A 17251-nucleotide genomic window follows, 5' to 3' on the forward strand; every position below is an offset into this window, starting at 1 on the left:
ACATTACACAAAGAAGACGAGAAAAACAACTCGCAAATCAAGCCTCGCCCTTTTTTCCTTCATACGGCGGTTCACAAACGACTATACAGATTCTGCACACAAGTGTAATAGGTAACACGAAAATAGGAAACTGTCAATGACGAATTCGTCTTTGGGTTATAATATATTATATTATGTGGCTTCTCGGTCTTCCTCTGACTCCGGAAAGATCTCGCGCTAATATCAATGGTTTCTTCTTCTCTCCGTTCGATATGCGTGAAATACCATTGAAATACCCCTCGCTGAAATACTTGAAGCCCTGCTGTCTGCTTTTCAACGATATTTCACTATTCGCGAAGAATGCGAGTGAGAAACCAGCTGGTAAATCGGACAATTTCGCTCGAACCACCAACCTCTCGGTTAACAGGGTTAGGGTTAGACGCTACAGGTGTTGTCAGCATGTTCAATGGCCACATCGATGACAGTAATAAGTAAAGATATACTTTATGTTACACGTGCATCATATACTGGAGGCTGTCACATTTGTATCTGCATTGTTGCGTTTGACTTATTGACTGATTGCTGTGAGCAGGATTGCTGCGTTCATCAGGCTTCAATCCAGAATGTTCCATCATCGTGGTGGCATTAGGCTTTTAAACGTATTCAATAATTGCTACTTTTTAAAGTCTTTCTGATCGTGATAATTATTGTGCAATAAAGACTTGTGTTTTCATTCCCTCAATTCACTTCCATTTGGGAAAAAAATCCGCTTTTCAATGATCTGTCAATTCAAAATCACCGTCTAAGTCTTCAGAAAGGCGCCAGTACAGATCAGCACTTTGATTTGACCAGATAAATACCAATGATCATAAAAGTGAACAAATACCAAACGTGTCTTGGAGTCTGATGCAGCCATGAAACAGCTCAGCCATATTCTTTTCAGACGGGTATGAAACTACATACAAAAACATGGTCTGTACAGCAGAGTGGCGCAGCGGAAGCGTGCTGGGCCCATAACCCAGAGGTCGATGGATCGAAACCATCCTCTGCTAACAGGCTGTAATTTGTAGTAGTTCTTCAGTGAGAAACAAGAACTTCGCTCCTCATTGACTGAGTACCACTTCCTCAATAATCGTTTGACTGCAGACATACACGTGTGTGTTTTACTGCCAAAGTTTCCAGTCTGGACAGGGTCACTGGTCTGCATGTCATCGTGTCGAACATGCAAATCTCTCAACATATTCCACCAAGGGTGCAGAGCAAACACCACGCCTACAAGCAATTGTTAATGTTCATCCCATTTAAAGATTAAAAATACAATTAAATATTGAACACATTATACATCTGCTCAACATTGCACCAAACATTATTTGGTTGTAAGAAATTAAATTGATTCCAACCTGAAGAGCGTCACTTTCATCTCCTCACAATCCAATTTTGAACCATCGGGATGCAACTAATATACACTCGTGTTCAAAATAATACCAAACCAATGTCATTCACCAGATTAATGCACATTTTCAGTTTATATTTTGTTGGTACTATTCAAACAACGGTGGTGCAGCTGTCGAGGAACGGGATTCAAATCCTGGGCCCTGCCTGTATGAAAATCCCAAAAACATTCAAGCGTTCATTGGAGACTCTAAATTGTTGTCAGGTGTGATCGTGAGTGCGACTGTTGTCTGTCTCCATGTGCCCTGCCCTGATTGGCTGGCAACCAGTTCAGGGTGTACCCTGCCCCCTGCCTGATGGGAGCTGGGATAGTCTGCAGCACTTGCGGCCCCTTGTGAGGATAAGCGGCTCAGAAAATGGATGGATGGCACAAGTAGGAAATCTCAATGTGTTCCTTTTCACCAATGAAGTGAAGTTAGCTTGGAATGGTTAGCAATGTGCAAATGATGCTCAGGCTTTGGATCTTGTGTTGCTCTTCCTGAAGCCCAGTGATTTGAAACGCTGTTATCATCTTGGTCAGTGTGAGAAGTATGATGTCGTGTTGGATCGCATGTCCTGCTGGAATCCCCCAAACATTTTGATTTTGTTTGAGTCTTGCTCAGACTCAATTTTGAAACAAGGAGCAGTCACAGGTGTGGTACACATCTCCATCGCTTAACTATGATGACTTCCACTTTGCTCAAAATTTACGATGTGACCACCAAACCAAACAGCTCCCCGAGAAGCAAGCAACAAAACCATACCTGTTTCCACCCGGTCTCGAACCAGGGACCTTTCGCGTGTGAGGCGAATGTGATAACCACTACACTATGGAAACTGTTGTCATCCATGTTCTCTCACACTTTTTTGCTTCCTCTCTTGCTCTCACCTATACGGACAAACTCACATTTACACTTAACTCATTAACTCACATTCACACGATCTCTCGCTCACTTTCACATTCTCTCAAAAACAGTCTCACCCACTTTCACGTTCACACACAAACACAAACTCCCTCTCTCTCACACAGAGACACTCACAAACAAATATCTTCTAAATGGGAGTGGAAAATCGTTTGTGAGATTTCACGAGATGTTGCACTTCTGGTGGCCAACAAAACTGGATGAGAGCAGCGACAAAAAAATAAAATGTTTTTAACATTGGTGAACAGATACATGTTTGGCATCATCCGGGATAATTTGCACTCCGAAAAGGTTTGTAACAACGATGCTTTTGTCGTAACTTGTTTTTATTCGGAGTAATCCATATTTGTGAGAAGAAATAAACACAAACCCTTCGTCACATTTCCCCTTCACCCCCCGTACAAATATCACTGTTAGCGGATTTTCTGTACATTCACAATGTAGAAAACGATCTCTTGTTTTCAAATGCAAGGATGACTTTATTTCTGAAGAAGTTAAACAACTTCAGAAAAATGCTGAGGATCGTTTTGCTGGAGTCCGAAGAGCGCAAACCCAAAGCTATTTCTGGCATAAAGGACAGTGAAGAAAAGCTCAAGCCAATAATAATGCACAAAATCATCATTTGAATGTGTGCTGCCAGGAATATACGTATTTCTTTTTCTTTCCGATTTCATTTTCAACACGAGCGTATTTACAGCACAAGGTGCGCTTCATGCTCGCACGCGACTGAGTAACGCATTCTCGGCTGGGTTCTTCAGAGCTGCCCCCGTCGCAAAGCCCGACGAGCAGCCTTCGCGAAAGATGTGACCGCCGAACGCCGCGCCTCAGCCGGTGTGGCTGAGTTTCGACCCGCCGTGCTACATAAGGAGGAGGTGGAGTCGAGCTCTTTTGCAGGCTGAGTGAGACATTGTTGGCTGGGCGACGTGCGCATCGACACATTTCATACGCGGATCTTTTGCGACGTTATGAGAGAGACCGATTACGTGGTCCGCCCCAAACTATTTTTTTTTTAGTAGCTGTATACACACCTCCCTGTGATTTGCATGCGTACCTGTGTGGGTTTTCTCCGTTCACTCTGGATTCCTCACACATCCCCAAAACATGCATAAATTGGATACCTTAAATTGCCCCAAAGTGTGATTGTGAGTGTGACTGATGTCTGTCTCCATGTGTCCTGCGATTGATTAGCAACCTGTTCAGGGTGGAGCATGCCTCCTCCTCCTCACGAACTACTGGGATTGGCTCTTGCACTTTTTCAACCCTCATCAGGATACTGTAAGTGCCTCAGAGAATGGATGGATGAATGGATGTTTATTTTACCATCAATTAATGAAAGAGTGTATTTGGCATTATGAATAAACAATGTCATCTTAGGGTTGCCATCATCAAATGGCCTCGCATCATAACTTTGAGTTGTTGTTGTTATTGCTGCACAGCAACAACCATTCCATTCATCAGGCAAAAATATTTCTGCCTTATCCCCACAGACCCACCAAATAGCTTTGAAATTTCCCAAAGTAATGTTTCCTACTAATGTACGATGAGTAACCTGCAATGTCACCCCCTGACAAGTCAATCCATCCATTTTCTTTGCCACTTATCCTCACGAGGGTAGCGGGGGGTGCTGGGGGCTATCCCAGCTGTCAACGGGCAGGAGGCAGGGTACACACAGAACTGGTGGCCAGCCAATCGCAGGGCACATCGAGACAAACAACAGTCGCACTCACAATCACACCGACGGGACAATTTCGAGTGTCCAATTATTGTTTTTGGGACATGGGAGGAAACCCACGCAGGCACGGAGAGAACTTGCGAACTCCACACCGCCTCCGCAACTTCTCCCTTAACAGAAGCTCTTTGCATTTTTGGTCCTTTGTGTGTGTGTGTGGGGAGCTAATCGAAGCGTCTCCAGGTTCAGGCGAAATGTTCACTGCATGTGACAGTGTTGACCGGGTTTGGAAAAATGAGCCCTCTTCGTTTGCACAAAGCTTCCCCACTGTCTTCTGAGGCTTGGGTCTTTGGGAAAATATTGCACACTGTGTTCAGAATTGTTGGAATTGCTACAAAACTGAACCACACACGTGATCAACATTGTTATGGATTGGTTTTACCTTACAATCTCGAAGGAATTCTCGAAACCAAAGAGTCTCCGTGCTCATGTAAAACGCACCACCAGTCCACCTTGACTGACGTCAGAGGCTCCGCCCCCAAAAGGAGTCGTTTTTCAGGTGGTGGAAACGAGGTCAAAGTTCACTGCCTTTAATTCAAAAACACATCAAACAGGATACATATTTTCTGGTACAGTTTAACATATATTTTCATCTAGATACAATCATTTGCATTCGAAATTATGCAGTACAATCTCTTTGAAGTGGTACGCGCACTGACGCGTGCACTGGGTTGGTTAAATGAGCGCAATGCATGCTCCGATGGACAGGTGTTGCCGGACACTTCGCTACCTGGAAGTGTGTGCAGGCACTCACACAAGACATTGGAATTCCCCGAATAAACACACGTCTGACATTTTTTTCCAGCAACAAAGGGGGTCTCTTTCTCCAGTCCCTCGCCACTTGGACAAAGTTCTGGCACTCAGGGTCATTCAAGCAGCTCCACACGCTTCTATGGAAGTGGGGGATTGTTTTAATGTATGCTGCATGTGCATCTGAAGTGCGCTCATCTGGAGGATATCTATTGCAGATATCCTGCACAGACTGAATTAACTAAAAATGAAAAAAAAAATGAACTAAATTGCCCCTAGGTGTGATTGTGAGTGTGACTAGGTGTGACTGTGATTGGCTGGCAACCAGTTCAGGGTGTACCCCGCCTCCTGCCCGTTGACAGCTGGGATAGGCTCCAGCGCTCCCCGTGACCCTCGTGAGGATAAGCGGTATGCGTAGTGTATATATGAGTAAATATACAATGTATTCTCCATGTGTGTACTTTGTTTTGAATCAACAGTGAAAGAAGCTGCTTTGTGTTTGAATGTTCTTGTCCACAGTCGCTCGAAAACTCACCTCAGCGCTTTGATTGATGGCCTAGCCAACGTGGACCTTGTTCTTGTTGCTTTATTGTTCTTTGGTCTGGATGTGGTACCAGGGCAGGACCGACTGCCGGAGAAAAATTCTTTGTGTTTTTACACACTTGGCCAATGAAGCTGATTCTCTCTCTCTTGCTTTTGTTCATGTTTCTCCTTCAATATATCGAGTTCAGCTGTGCTTCATTCTTAAATTCTCTTCTCGCTTACGTTCGTTCACATTATATGTTTCAGCGACTCTTTAGTCTTTACTGTATATAACTTATATTTGTAAATAGTGTTCAAGATAATGTTCTGCAGTTTTGTGATTCTTTGAACAAACCATGCATGTTCCAAATACAGGGTTCATTTGCTAAAACGAGTTCACTTCTGCGGAATCGCTATTACACTGATTTTCTGTTTGCAGCTTTTACAGTGTATGAATGCGTATTGTGTGCTTGTAGCAAGGTGGTGAAGAGAAACCCCACATCATGTGTCTATCCACGATTAGAAAGGGACTGTTGAACCATTGACAATCACCCAAAGTTTATGGAGCGCTGACGCAGGGGTGGCCAGATGCAATGGATCACTGCCGGAAAATCTTCACTTCATACAAAGGTGAAATTTTGGTAAAGTAAGGCAGTGGGCTGGGAAGTGAACCCAGGTCAACTGCTTGGGAAGGCAGCTATGCTAACCACTATAACACAATGCCCGGAATTTGTCAGACTCCTATGCAGATGTTCTTCAAGTTTGGTTTCACACATTGGTATTAAAACACAGTCAATGGGAGAGACACCAATGAGTGTCCCATATGTCTGCAAGTCAGGAAAAAGATCATTACACGTCAAGCGCTCTTTCCCACTGTCTACCCTCATCCTTAAATGGGTGTTATTATAAAATCGCAACTCCATCATTTATTTTTTCATTTGAGCCCACTCCAAAGTGACGGGAGTGGCCACATATCCTCCCACTGTGGGAGAATTTTAAAAAGTGTAAAGCCAATTCTTTGCATTAAAAACACATCGCGACTAAAAGTGGGGAAGAAAGAATAAAAACACTTTGGGCTCTAATATTTGACTTTAAGTTTATCATTGAAAACACTAAAAAGGGAATGATTTGAAAAAATAAAACATACAAGGATCTCTGATTAAAAAGCTATTGAATGGCAAGCGATCTGGTTTAATGTCAGAGGGGATCTTTGTTCTCAGAAGTAGTGTCATGTCCTGCGCTTCAGCACGAGCTGTGCGTGCGCTGATTGGAGGCCACCACCTGTGCCTCATGCGGCTGATCACCCCAGTATATATAGGACCCGGTGACGACTGGTCCTCGCCAGTTCGTTCAGATTATGTCCGTTTCCAAGCACTTTCGTATTCTGATGGAACCTGTGTGTACCAAACTTCGTCGGTTCTTCCGACCAACCGTGTAAGCCTGACTCCTTGATACTTCTGCCTGCGTTGATTGTTTCCCGTGTTTACCGACTCCTGCCTGTCCGATATTCGTTCTATTAGACCGAAGTCACAACTACCGCTGCTTGCACAGGCTGCCTGCCTCGATCCCTGACCCGGCATATAATAACGTGTCCTCTTGAACTACCTTGCGTTTCCGAGTGTCCTGATTGGGTCATACCTCTCGTTCCGATGGGACGTGACAGTTAGGGGGGGGTATGGGACTTTTTCAATCGTTTAACTCTTGGGTTGGGGTCGTTCATACCAATATTCGATTCATGGGGTTTTTCAAACCCTACAATCCCTGCGTTAACAAGACAGTTGCTCTAATCACTGACTCACTTACTGTTAAATTTTACAACCCGAAAACAAACCATACCAACTGAGCCAGAAAGCGGACCGTGGTTCGAAAACTTCCCTTTGTTTGTGTGAAATGGACTCCAACATTCAAGTCAGCCTTCACCTTGTCCTGTCGAGCCTTAAAATGTCATTTTAGGCACTAGAAGGGAAATTGGTTTTATGTGTGGGCTTTGCTCCAGTGGGCTGGGGGTTTGTGGGGGATGAAAGTTTTTTTGCATGTTCATTTTGGTTCTCCGATAGTTTGGATGACACTGATAATTCTCCCAGAATTAACATCAAGGCTTACGGTACTTCTTCACATTCATGCATGGACGTTACAGATACACTGAATGTCCAATTTTGTCATATCATTTTGACAATATTGCAATCTTCCTTCAAACTCAACGAACCTCCCACCTTACAGACATTGGTCGTTCATAAACCTGACGGCATTTTCCTTGCGTTTGGAAAGATGTTTGAAAGCTCAAAAATCCCAAAAGCCTGGGAGGATGGAGCACGTCTTTGTGGGAAATTGGTTGGTGTGTTTGGCTGTTAACAGGAGGGCTCGTGGTTTGAACCCATCCGCGGCATGTCCGAAGTTCGTCAACACAGATATTCTGTCTCTTCTTCAAAGTTAATGAATTGGCCAACTTTATAGTTGCACTTTATGCCAATGTTGTCAAATCATTTGACCAATATTGCATTTCTGTCCCTCCAAAAAAAATCAAAACAAACCTCCTACTTTTTGCAGAACATCACGTCGTTGACAAGCCTGTTGGCATTTACACTGGCGGTATCATCAATATAACAATAGGATTTTTACTCTGTACTGGTACAATGTATTAATGGTCAACTTACTGATTACAAGTATGTCTATCCAATCAGAAACCGCTTTTCTTGATGTCTGTGCAATGTTGGGGAGGTGTCAACCAAGACACCCCAAAACTTCCAGAGCGTTTAGGAATTCCGTGCCACTGGGAATCTTTTAACCACCTCGGTGACCTCAAACACAGAGATTGGAGAGCCCGCCTCAGAGAACCCAGATTCTGTTTCCTCGTGGGAAGGCGTGACAGAGGAATTGAGTAGGTCTTCAAAGTATTCTCCCCACTGACTCATAATATCCTGAGTCGAGGTTTGCAATGCCCCATCCAAGCTTTAAACAATGTTGACAGTGCAGGCTTCCCTCACCTGAGACGCCATATGGTGGACCAGAATTTCCTCAAATCCATATTGAAGCCGTTTTCCATGGCCTCACTGAATTCCTCCACTAGAGTTCAAGTTCTTTCCTATCAACCACCAAAGCTGCATTCTGCTTGGCCAAACTGTTGTGGCCATTTCTCAAGTCAAGAATTCCTTCCAACTGGAAAAAAAAAAAATCCTCCTTTCCGTTGTTAAATTAAAATCAGTTGTAAGTTTACCAGGTGGCATGGTAGCTCAGCTGGTAAAAGTATTGCCTCATACTTCTGAGGACCAGTGTTCAATCCCGTCCCGACCGTGAGGAGTTTGAATGTTCTCCCTGTGCTGTCGGGGTTTTCTCAGGATACTCTGGTTTCCTCCTACATCCCAAAAATATGCAACGTGAATTGGACACCCTAATTTGCCCCTCGGTGTAATTGTGAGTGGCTTTTAACATTTTCTTTGCCACTTGTCATGATGAGGTTCACAGGGAGTACTGGAGCCTTTCCCAGTTGTCCACAGGCAGGAGGCAGGGTACACCCTCAACTGATTGCCAGCCAACCGCAGGGCACCAAGAGACAAACAGTCACACTCACAACCACACAGAGGGGCAATTTAGAGTGTCCAATTTATATTGCATGTTTTTGGAATGTGGGAGGAAACCCACAAAGGGACAGTGAGAACATGCAAACGCCATAATGGTGGGTTGGGGATTGAACTTGAGACCTCAGAACTGCTGAGGCCAACGCTTCACTCACTGAACCACCAGCCCGCCGCCGCCAGACAGGTTTGTTTCGTGTATTTTTGGTTCAATATGGCTATTTCGCCTTTGGGTTGCTGACACCTGTTCTAAATAATACATCATTGCTTTTTGGTGTTTCCATATGTGACTCGTTAATTTAGATCATAAATCAGAACGTACATCTGCAACTTTGGCTTGTTGGCTGGTCTTCTTTCTTGGCCTTTTGGCTAAGATCAAGTGTCGTACCAACATTTACCAGGTGCAGTGGCCAAGTGGTAAGGCTTCAGTCTCGTAAACTTATGAGCATGGGTTCAACCCCCATCTGTACCTTTGAAAAATGCTGTAGTGATTCGATCTCTTATGATCAGTGCCATGCTCGGCTTTTGGGACGACTGAAGGCACCGAATGTGTTCCGAAGATCGATGGATGTGGATCTGCTCCCCAAGAACATCTGGAAGCCTACTCAAGGCTGACACCGTTGTATGACCGTACTCACTGAAAATATCCCCATATACAGTTAGTCATCCATGCACATGGCCTGGTACGAGTACCAGGGCCGGTCCGAAACAGAATTGTATTCCGGATGAAGTCGGGTGTTTAAAACGTTGGGCTCTGGTCAACGCTCGATGGTGTCAGTATTAAATTTATACAAGGACAGGTTCTCTGATTTAAGAAACCATATCAATTAATATCACTTTGTAATGTGTGTTGTCTGAATATTTGATTGTCTTTTCAGATACAAAGATTGATCCCTTTTTGTTTTTATGAGTTAGGAATATGGGTTGTTATAATATTGTTCACAAACTTACACATAATATCAGTAAATCATGACATCCTTGGCACATGTGAGAGAGTATATATTTGACAGAACCATTTAAAACTACCAAAAACAAAAATGGATGAAATCTCTGGTTTAAAAAGACATTAAATATTCTATCAGATACAATCATTCAGACAACCCACATTACTCAGTGAAATCAATTGATATAGTTTAAATTAGAGAAACTGTCATTTAATTAAATTGAAAACTGATGTAATGGTGTGATGTTTTTGCACGATATTAGGAACAGGACGTGAAAGCGCACTTTATTTCGGAAGACGGCACTTTCTCTATCCTTAATCCTTTTTCATTCTTTTCGATGTTATTAATGTTATAAGGAATTTGTGTGTTGAAAAATGTTCATCGTCACGTTGAAAATTTCAATTGCCAATGTCAATTGTTATGGAAGATCTGAAAACACAGGAAGTTGGACTGCATATCTTATTTTGCAGACACACTTGTGTATGGCGGAAGGGATACTTCCTCTTGTTCATGAGTCTTTCTGAGAGAGGTGCAAATTTTTTGTACTCCACTTATTGTGTGCGGTAGGCTGTTGAATGAGAGGTTGGTAGTTCGAGCCCACCCAGGGACGTCTCCACATAAACACTTCCGTGGCTTTGTTAGGATGTTAGTAGATCAAAAGCCAGCAAAGGACAGTGCTTTGTGGGTTCCAAATTTCAAGCTCGCTGTGGTCCTATCATTATCCAAGCCGCTTATTCTCACAAGGTTTGCAGGAAAGCTGGAGCCTATTCCAGCTAGCTTCGGGGAAAAGGCTGATTACACCCTAAACTGGTCATTCGTCAGTCAGAGGGCCGATATCAACACCATCGCTGAGCAGGAATCGATCCCATGCTGCCCACACCAAAGACAGGAGTGTTTACCATGACACCATCATCGTCTCTGGTCAGTGTGGTTCGAGCTATTAAAAAAAACTAATAATAGTTGGGGGGACTTGTCTCAGTTTATCGCAGGCATGTCAAAAAAGTTTGGCTCTGGGGCCAGATCCTGAAATTCTGTTCTCAGGTGTTTTGGATCAGTAAAAGAATGTCAACTCCAAATATTTTTCTTTGTTTTTCAGAACGACGAGTCGGGGTGAGGGTTAGCCTCCAGACGGGAGACGACTTTGAAAAAGCTTTTGACCGAGTCCCGCATGTGGGGCATTGCTGACTGTCTCCTCATTAGCATAGTGGACAGTGTCTCTGCGGTCACGCAGAAGCCAGGTTTTGATCCCTATTGGGGACTTGGTTACTTGGAGTGCTTTGTGGCAAAAAAAAAAGCCCATCACCCAATTTTCCAAATGGGGACCTTTTGTAGTTGTCAAACATAACCTCAACCACACTGAAACCTTTTCTCTCATCCTGTCTGTTAGGAGGACCAGAAAATTGCCTTGCTTTCCTGCATTGCCGAATCCATCCACCAATCTATCCGTTTTCTGAGCCGCTTATCTCATGGGGCTCGTCGGAGTGCTGGAGCCTCTCCCAGCTGTTGGCCTCACAGTACTGAGATCCCGGTTCCAACCACAAACCCACCTGAGTGGAGTTTGATTGTTCTCACCGTGCCTGTGTGAGTTTTCTCCGGCACTCGGTTTCCTCCCACGTTCCAAAACCATGCAACATTAATGGACACTAAGTCCCGTAGGTGTGATTGTGAGTGCAACTCTTGTATGTCTCCATGTGCCCTGTGATTGGCTGGCAAACCAGTTATGGGTGTACCTTCCTCCTGCCTGTTGACAACTCGGATAGGCTCCAGCACTCCCCGCGAACCTCGGGAGGATAAGCCGGGAAGAAAATGGATGATGGATGGAGGTTCATTGAGAATATCTGCTTGCACATGTATGTTGATCCAAGAGGGCCAATTTACTCCAAACACATTTTCTTCAAGTTCCTATAATTGTCAGGATGAGCATTCCATGTTTCAAAAAGTTTTATGCGGTGGTGGGAGGCTTTCAATTTTGCTCCATTTTGCCTTTGAGCAAGTTGGGCTTTCTGTCGAGCGACTTTTTCACTCCCAACTCTGCTGAAGATGTAGCATGCCTTCCCTGGAAATATCTTTCCACGTCATTCTTTTAACAACTGGACAACTTGGACAACTGGACAAAAGCAGACGTTGTCACGACCCATTGGAACGGAGGTCGGACCCAAATGCAGGAGTCGGGAGACGCAAGGTAGTTCGGGAAAAACGTTTATTGTTCCACGGTCGGGGATTGGGCAGGCAGTCAGGTGCAGCAGCGGTAGTTGCGAAGAGGGCAGGTCAGCGGGCAGGCAGGAGTCGGTACATGAGAGATCGATCAAGGAAGGCAGAAGTGTCAAAGGCGTCAGGTTTACGGGTTCGGTCGGAGAACAGGCGGTGGTCGGTACACACGGGTTGACGATCAGGGAGGTGTGTGCCTCCCAATTAGCGTGACCGTGCGGGCACCCGCACAGCCCGGGCTGGAGCGGCAGGATCATGATAGTACCCCCCCCCCCCCCCCCAAGGCACGGCCGACAGACGTGCCTAAACGAAAGAAACACAGAGACAAGAATTAACAAATCCAGGGGCGGGTGGAAGAGGGCCCGGAGATGGGCAACCCCCCCCACCCCCCACCCCCAACCCCAGTTAACGCGAGGGGTCCGGGTGGACTCATCAGGAGGACAACCCGGACGCCAAGCACCAGGATCCCCACGGGGCGATTCATTCTGAGGCTCAGCTTTTAAAGGGTTAATTCTATGCCAAAATAATCCCTCAATAAAGTTACAAATGTACTGGTACTCCCAAATGTTACATTGTTACTGCGAAAGCAAATCACATGAATTGAAGGTTCCCTTTTGTGGTGTGAAAGACGCTAAAATGGATTGAAATGCTCCCATATGTACCAGAAATAATTCTTAAAAGGTAAAAAAAGAATAAATTATGTGTCAGAAGTGGGATTTTAACCCACGCCTCCATTTGGAGACCAGAATACCCGTTAACCGGAAGGAGCTGAGCCCTTGAGTCTGGCGCCTTAGACCCTACCTGGACTGGAGTCATGTACTCAACGAAAGTATATCTGGTGCCATAAGGTCAAATATGAACACTTCATCCACTCAGGAAACGGGTCGCGAGTCCGATCATCATTGCAATATCGACATTAGAAGGACAACTGACAAATTTGAATTGATTTACAATTTGTCTTTTATTAACAGTGTTTCTCTGCAAAGTTTTAAAAAAAAAAGTTATTTGTTTTGATTATATTTTTCTGGTTTAGCTTCTTGTAAGATAAGCTTACACATTTCACAGAGGCCTGTGAAATGTATCACCTCATGTGTCTCTTTTAAGGACTCTGTTGCTGGCGGGATGCATGTGTGTGCGTTTGTCTATGGGAAGTTTAGAGCTCAAGGTGACTGCAAATTTATGATAGCTGCATTCTTGTGGGTTTTTGTAACAGGAAGAACTGTGTCTAATCAGAGGACACCCGGCCTTGAGAAGATTAACTGTCTCTGTATAACAACTTTACTTGTCTTGTGAAACCTGTTCTCCCCCACCCTATGTGTGAAGCTCAATAAAATGTGTGGTTTTGGAGGGGCTCGGAGAGAGTCATACGTGCGGGTGTGGAGGATATGTTCTTCTCCCCCGAAGCTCTCCCCAAACTGCAGTTTGGTAAAAAATAACTCTGCCTCAGTCTCAATCATTTTATCCTGGTGCCGTGAGCTTCTGGGTCCACATTGAGCGAGAAGTCCGTGCTTTGGACCTAACAGTACCTCCACAGATTTTCCATTTGGTTTGGAAGTTTGGATTTCTAGTTTTCATTGGGATTCTTCTGGCCCGTCTTACGTAATGCCTGAAAACTGTGAAGAATTTTTTGTATTTTGTGTCCCATATGGTCTAGCGGTCAGGATTCCTGGTTTTCACCCAGGTGGCCCGGGTTCAACTCCCGGTATGGGAATGTTGACAGGACTTTGTGGTTTAGTCTTGATGGAAATGCTGAAAGTTCCAACACGGTTAAAAAATAACAGAGTAATCAGTGTTGTATTTACAGCAAAAGTGCCCCATCTAATATCCCTTTCAGGATTTACTGAGTTTTATTCGTCTCCTGTTTACCCGATGGTACTGAAACCTCAATACTGTTGATATGATTGGCTGACGCTTGAAAAGAAAATACATAAATTTCAAAAAGGGTTTAAGAAAAATCATGTCTCATATGGGCTTGCGATTCTTGTTTCTCCCTGGACGGCCAGTTCAATTTCCAGTATGTGAATCTTCTGAATGCAGAAACTCTACAGCAACTGTACATCTCCCAAGTGTGGAAAATAAAAACCAAAGAGATGTCCCACATGGCCCAACAAGTCGGAACTTGCGTTCTTCAACAAAAGGCCTGGATTCAACTCTTTGGCGAAATGTGTGCATCGAGCACCCGTCTTGCCGGACGACATGGAAGTCTGCAGGCACACATGCAAGTCATTGGATTTTTTCCTTGAATAAACACACGTCCAACATTTACTGTGAAGAAAATTAAGCATTTGTACACCCTGCCATTTTGCAAGTTATCCGACTTAGAAATCGTGGAGGGGGTCTGAAATTTTCGTGTAGGTGCATGTCAACTGTGAGAAAGAAAATCTCAAAAGAAAAATCCAGAAATTCACAATGTATGTTTTTTAACTATTTATTTGTGTGATTACAGCTGCAAATACGTCTTTGAACACCTGTCTAGCAGTGAGAATTCTGACCCTCAAAGACCTGTTAGTCCGCCTTTAAAGTCCACCTCCACTCCATGTATTATCCTGAATCAGATGCACCTGTGTGAGGTCATTAGCTGCATCAAGACACCTGTCCACCCCGCAAAATTGTACAACTCCACACGGCTGGAAAGGGCTACGGAGAAATTGCCAAGCAGCTTGGTGAAAAAAGGTCCACTGCTGGAGCAATAATGAGAAAATGAAAGAAGCTAAACATGACGTGCAGGGTACACCCTGAACTGGTTGCCAGCCAATCAGGGCAGTGCACATGGAGACAGACAACAGTTGCACTCACAATCACACCTCAGAGGAATTTAGAGTCTTCATGGAATGCTTGAATGTTTTTGGAATTTCCATACAGGCAGGGGCTGCGTTTTGAACCCGCGTCCTCAGAACTGTTAGGCCAATGCCGACAGCTACACCACCGTTGTTTGAACAGTCGCAATAAAAAAATAAAACTAAAACTGTGCATTAATATGGTTAGTGACATGGTTTCGATATTTTGAACACTACTGTATATTATTTGCACTCCAATGGTTCAAAATAGGATTGTGAGGAGATCGACATTTGGAAAGTGAGAGTGATCAGGTTCATGATGAATATCAACAATAAGCGACTTTCTTCACTTTGGAGGACTTTTGTTGCTTCCAACCAAATATTTCATGCAGTGTGTGGCAGATGTATAATGTGTTCAGTATGTAATTGTATTTTTAATCTTTAAATGGGTCGAACATGAACAATTACTTGTCGGCATGGTGTTTGCTTGCACACAAATATTGCTTGGTGGAACATGCTGAGAGATTTGGGGCATGTCGACATGATGACATGCAGACCAAGAAAAAAACAGTGACCCTGTGCAGAGTGAAAACACTGCAGTAAGATATTGTACATGTGTCTATATGTATATAAAGTGATTTTAGGAAGTGGCCCTCAGCCTTGAGAAGACAAGTTGTTATTTCTCACTGTCAAGGTATATAACTGAGACTTGATAGCAGAGGATGGTTCGATCCATCGACCTCTGGGTTATGGGCCCAGCATGCTTCGCTTGCTGTACCTTCAACTTATTTGTATGTACTTTTGTATCCGTCTGAAAGGAATTCGGCTCTGCTGTTTCATGCCTGGATCAGACTCCAAGACACATTTGGTATTTGGTCAATTTTTATGATCATTGGTGGTGGCAGATTGGTTTATCCGGTCAAATTAAAGTGCTGATCTGTACTGGCACCTTTCTGGGTATTTACAGTGATTTTAAATGGACAGATCATTGAAGAGAGGATTTTTTTCCCAGTTGGAAGTGAACTGATGGAGTCTTTTTTGCACAATATTTCACACGAGAAAGACTTTAAAAAGTGGCATTCAGAGAATACGTTTGAAAGCCTAATGCCACCACGATGATGGAACATTTCGGATTGAAGCCTGATGAACGCAGACATCCTGCTCGCACCAATCAGCCGAAAAGTCAAACGGAACAATGTCGATACAAATGTGACAGCGTCCAGTATCGAGGTCGTGCACGTGATGTCACCATTTTCACGGCGCCATATTGCCGGTCAAAAAGAGCAGCTCAACAGTGGGGGGGACATTGATCCGGAGCAGAATATTCACAATGCACGAGAATTTTTATGCTGTTGGTTATTACAACAGATGAGACAGATATTCAAAGAGATCATTCGATGGAATACTAGCTGAAATGACGAGAAAAGATTGATGGATTTTGGCAATTAAACATGATGGATGGTGCCCAACCAAATACACACGACTGTGTAGCGATCATTTCAGGTAGGAATTATTCTTCTCAATCTCAAATTACCAAGAAGTACTCATCATGCCAAGTTGGATCATTTGAGAACCACGTGAAAAAATAAATAAATAAATAAACAGGGAGTCGTCTCCAACGGGTGTGTGCGGCCACACGTTATTTGGTGAACCTCTCCCCACAGATGTTTTTTTTTTTTTTTTAATAGAATGTTCTCACAAATGAGCCAATGCGTATTTAAAAAAGAAAATAAAACCGTAGGTCACAGTGATGTTTACGGAGGTTAACATGTGGCTGCAAACACACTTCGTTATCGGGGCCTAAAGGGTATCACAGTGGTTTATGATGATGATGATGATGATGATGATTTAAATTAGACTTATTTGAGAATCACTAAATAAACAAAAAAACAAAACATCAGTCAAGGAGAGGTTACGAAATTTAACATGTGAGCCGCAACACACTTCGTTGTAAGGAGGTGCCGACTCGCTCTTTTTTTTCCCCCCAAAGTTAATGGAATGTGAGTTTCTAAAACCAGGGGTCATTGATATAATATAGTTATTCCATCCATCCATTTCTTTCCACTATCCTCAACGTAGAGGCCACTTCGAGGCAGATTATGTGTCTCAGTAACAATATTTGCAATATTCTCTATAAATATAAGTGTTATTTGTGCATCTTCATATGAAAACCAACACTTTAAGTGTACATAAGTTTTTAAATTTAAATTAAATGACAATGATATAGCCAATCAATGTGACAAAAGTACTTCTTACCATTAATGTGACTTCTTTGACGATGGCATTGTCATCTGTTTCATACGTCATGAAATTAAAATTTCATGCAGCATTGAGACTTCCATCCATTATGGGTGTAACTTGGTGGTCTTAATGTTTTATAAATGTAAGAACTTTTCACATCCATTGGTCGAGACCA

General features: G+C 43.5%; 1 long non-coding RNA gene and 4 other non-coding genes across 7 annotated transcripts in view; 3 read left to right on the forward strand and 2 right to left on the reverse strand.

Annotated features, from left to right (window-relative positions):
- LOC133494396 (uncharacterized) overlaps window positions 1-17251 on the reverse strand; it is a 322682-nt gene that overhangs the window by 42551 nt on the left and 262880 nt on the right. The gene's annotated exons all lie outside the window — the stretch shown is intronic.
- Window positions 960-1031, forward strand: trnam-cau (transfer RNA methionine (anticodon CAU)). Its single transcript has one exon. It is a non-coding gene; the product is annotated as a tRNA-Met (tRNA).
- trnav-cac (transfer RNA valine (anticodon CAC)) lies at window positions 2176-2248 on the reverse strand. Its single transcript has one exon. It is a non-coding gene; the product is annotated as a tRNA-Val (tRNA).
- Window positions 9307-9378, forward strand: trnat-cgu (transfer RNA threonine (anticodon CGU)). Its single transcript has one exon. It is a non-coding gene; the product is annotated as a tRNA-Thr (tRNA).
- trnae-uuc (transfer RNA glutamic acid (anticodon UUC)) lies at window positions 13698-13769 on the forward strand. The gene has a single exon. It is a non-coding gene; the product is annotated as a tRNA-Glu (tRNA).

The sequence above is a fragment of the Syngnathoides biaculeatus genome, chromosome 21 (assembly GCF_019802595.1).
Source record: "Syngnathoides biaculeatus isolate LvHL_M chromosome 21, ASM1980259v1, whole genome shotgun sequence".
Lineage (NCBI taxonomy): Eukaryota > Metazoa > Chordata > Actinopteri > Syngnathiformes > Syngnathidae > Syngnathoides > Syngnathoides biaculeatus.